We start from the raw sequence: 4,130 nt of genomic DNA on the forward strand, positions 1-4,130 counted from the left end.
CACCATAGGGTCCTGCTTGGAGGAGGTGTGCCTGCTAGTAAAAATCTAGTCTGGTGCTGGGAGTGTGGGTGACCTTCCTGACGCCAATACAGCTGTACAGGTTACCTGGACAAAGCAGCATTAGCCTCAATTTTCTTCAGGAATTCAGTCAGGAGAAGCAGTTCCTCTCTGCTCAGTATGTCCCAGAGACTCTCAGCAACGTCCTCAAAAAAGATCTCAATATCTAGATGAAAGGAAAGGGAATGAGGTTAGAAGAGTTTGTGAAGAGAAAAAGGGAAAGTGTTAGTCGCTGAGTCTTATTTGACTCTTTGTGACCCCGTGGGCTGTAGCGCCAGGCTCCTCTGTCCCATGGGGTTCTTCAAGCAAGGATACTGGAGTGAGTAGCATTGCCTCCTCCAGGGGATCTCCCAACCTAGGGATAAAATCCAGATCTACCACATTGCTGGCAGATTCTTCACTGTCTGAGTCACTGGGAAACGCAGAGATTTTGTGGTGGATCATAAATGGTATTGGGTAGCTTTTTTTTTTTTTTTTAACCCTGTGTAACCTGGGGAGGGCTCACAGATTTTTGACAATCCACTCTAGAACAGGTATCTAGATCACCATGGCAACAGAAGTTGAAGAGAGCTATTGAGTTTTTTTAAATTTGGTGGACCCGAAGTGCTGAAACTCCAGTCGGATGTTGCTGTACCAATTCTGAAAGACCACCAGGTTCCAACAAAGTCCAAGCATGTGGTGTAAACCCAGTGGACGCATATATCCGCTCTGGCACTCACAGTATAAAACCACTTCTACCGTATACTCCTAGCTGAGATGTGGCTGGGATAGTAGAAGCTGCTGGAGAGATTGTATCTGCTTTCAAGAAAGGTGATATTCACTACCAGGACGGTCTCTGGGGGCTACACCGAGTTTGCTCTGGAAGCCCTTCACACTGTTTACACACTTCCCCAAAAAACTGGACTTTAAACAAGAGCTGCCATCAGCATCTCATGTTTTACTGCTTATCGAGTCTGCTCCACAGTGTCTGTGTGAAAGCTGGAGAAAGTGTTCTGGGCAGGTGGAGGAGCTGGAAGAGCAGCATGCCACATGGTTAGAGCTTATGGCTTAAAGATTTTTGGGCACAGCTACTACTGAGGAAGGACAAAAGATTGCTTTTCCAAAATGAAGCCCACAAAGTGTTTAATCCCAAAGAAGCTAATAATATTGATAAAACTAAGAAATCTGTTGGTAAGAAAGAGTTGATATGATTATTGAAATGTTTGCTAATGTCAAACTTAGCGAAGATTTAAATTTTTTGTCACATGGAGGAAGAGTAATAGTTGTTGGCCGCAGAGGTCCTATTAAAATAAACCCACAGGATCCGTAACAAAGGAATCTAGCATAAGAGGAGTAGCTCTCCCTTCATCCTCCAAGGAGGAATTCCAGCAGTTTGCAGCAGCCCTCCAAACCGGAATGAATTGGTTAGTTGAGACTAGTAATAGGTCCCCAATATTCACTGGAGAAGGTGGCCAGGCTCGTGAAGATATCATTCACAGCAGTGGGGCCACAGGAAAAATGATTCTTCTCTAAAATCATTAATCCTTCCATTGATTTCCTGTGTAATTAAGAGGTTTCTTACCTTAGTTTTATGTACACTGCATTTGCTCTGCTTAGCAATCGTTTGATTCAGTGAGTTTCTTCTATTAAAAAAAATATTTATCTTAGGATTCATAGGCGTTGGAGTGCAGTTTATTTTAGAGCTGGGAATATTCTTATGCCTTCTACCTCTCATCAAGGAATAGTGGGAAATAGGATGTTAGTGGTCACTTGGCTCTGGAGGACATTACAGAAATTCCTAACCAATGCTTATCATGAATTCCATACCTTTGCCTAAAACATGCTGATTCAAAATAGGACTCTTGATTCCCAAGCCTACTTCTCTTTACAAAGGTTCTTTAGTCTCTGATTAGCCCAGAACTATACTGGACTCTGACAATTCTCTGAACTAAATGAGACCCTTTTCTAAACTAATCTCATAAAGATCTACAGGTGTCTCAGAAGGGCAAGATAAACCATGTCCAGAGAAATCTGTTAGTTTTCCAATATTCCCAGTATTTTATGCTATTCACTAGGTTAGTCACTGACTACCAATGATCCACGTACTCTCTGAGGACATCAGCCTTCTCTCTGGTATAATATGATACTACGTGCGTAGTTGGGCTTCCCAGGAGGCGCTGGTGGTACAGATTCTGCCTGCCAGCGCAGGGGATGTAGGAGATGTGGGCTTGACCCCTGGGTCAGGAAGATCCCCTGGAGAAGGGCGTGGCAACCCACTCCAGTATTCATGCCTGGAGAATCCCAAGGACAGAGGGGCCTGGCGGGCTACATACAGTGCATAGGGCTGCAAAGAGTCGCACAGGACGAAGTGACTTAGCGCATCAGGTGCATGGTTTCCACATATGTATGCACTGATTGGTTCATCTTGTTTCTAGCCACATGAAGGCTTTCAAGTTACAAATGGCACGTGCCACAGCCTTCTCCAACTATTACCTGGGGCCTCCTGGATCAAAGATCCTCAATATGAGGGTAAGCAGAACATGCTGCCTCAGCAATTTAGGGTCTGTGTCCCTGGCCAGCTCAAAGCAGTCTGAACAGAATTGCCACCCTTTTTCCCTAGTAGCCATATTCTCCTAAATGAAAAGGGGGAAATAAAGGACTACAGTCAGGGAGGAAGGACAGGGGTCCCCACGTGGCAGGAGGAAATAAACTGCTAGTGGCAGACGTTTCCCCCTTATCTACATGAGATTAAAACGCTCCTTGTAATCCTGTGTTGCCATGACGCTACCTGGTGCCCCCTGAACTTAACTTTTTCTCAGACCTTGAGCTAACCAATGTGTATTTCTCATGGAAATGTTTTTCTTAAGCTGTGTTATTGAAACTATTCTTTTGCTTGGAAATCTGCCTTTCTTCAAGATTCATGTCAATTGTTTTATGGCCAGAGGTGAGTCCCCTTGTGCCATTCTATCTCAAAATGCACGTTGTGGGAGAGGAGCCCGGTACAGCACTCTCTGTCTGAGGCATTTCTTTTATCCGATCAGCAGCTTGCTATCAGGTATATAATGCCTTGCTAAAAACTAGCAAGGGGGCACTCTCTCTGTCCCCTTCTGAAGTCCTTGTTAGAAGCTTTCTCTACCCCATTTACACTTTAATAAAAACTCTACTACAAAAGAGCTCTGAGTGATCCAGCCTTGTCTCTGGCTCCAGGTTGAAGTCTTCTCTTTGGAGGCCAAGGATACCAAATTCGCTCACAACTCATAGAAGTAACCTTTCAGAATTGTATCTATGTGTGACAGGGATCGTATATTTTTATTTAAATTAATAAACAAAGTTTATGCCTTAAGAATGATCTGCTTTTGTTATCATAATATGATAACTGAAACAACTTCTAGAGCAAAATTTTAAAAAAATGCTATTTAGTATAAATTGTTGAAATTCATCTTCCTGAGTAGTGATCACCTGGGCACTGTTGGTAGAGTCACCGGGGGTTATGGATAGAACTGCTTTTCCCATCATCACCCTCCAATTTATATGTTGAAGCTTTAACCCCCAGTGACTGTATTTGAAGACTGGGCCTTTAAAGAGGCAATTGAGGTAAAATGAAGTCGTAAGTGTGAGCCCCTAATCCAATAAGAGTGTTGTCTTTATTAGAAAAGAAGACACCAGATTCTCTCTCTTCCTGCCCCCTCCTCCAGAGGAAAGGCCATGTGAAGACACAGTTAGAGGGCAGCTAAGAATTGCAAGCCAGGCGGAGAGGTCTCACCAGAAACCGCCACTACCTTGATGATCTTGGGCTTCCAACCCTCCAGAATCATTATCTAATCCTGGGATTTAGATGTCTTCAGGAATCTACAATTATAATTTTTAGAAAGAGAATGAGGGCTTTCTAGGGTGTTACAGTGGTAAAGAATTCGCCTGTCAATGCAGGAGACACAGGAGTCGTGGGTTTGATCCCCGGGTTGGGAAGATCACCTGGAATAGGAGATGGTAACCCACTCCCAGTATTCTTACCAGGAAAATCCCAAGAACAGAGGAGTCTGGTGGGCTATAGTCCCTGAGGTCGCAAAGAACTGAACACGACTGAACCAATGAGC

At 43.9% G+C, this 4,130-nt stretch overlaps 1 pseudogene; it reads left to right on the plus strand.

Moving 5' to 3' along the window:
- Positions 1–623: 623 nt before the first annotated feature.
- On the plus strand, positions 624–1,569 carry LOC108635076 (annotated as a pseudogene).
- Positions 1,570–4,130: the final 2,561 nt, after the last annotated feature.

The sequence above is a fragment of the Capra hircus genome, unplaced genomic scaffold, assembly GCF_001704415.2.
Source record: "Capra hircus breed San Clemente unplaced genomic scaffold, ASM170441v1, whole genome shotgun sequence".
Lineage (NCBI taxonomy): Eukaryota > Metazoa > Chordata > Mammalia > Artiodactyla > Bovidae > Capra > Capra hircus.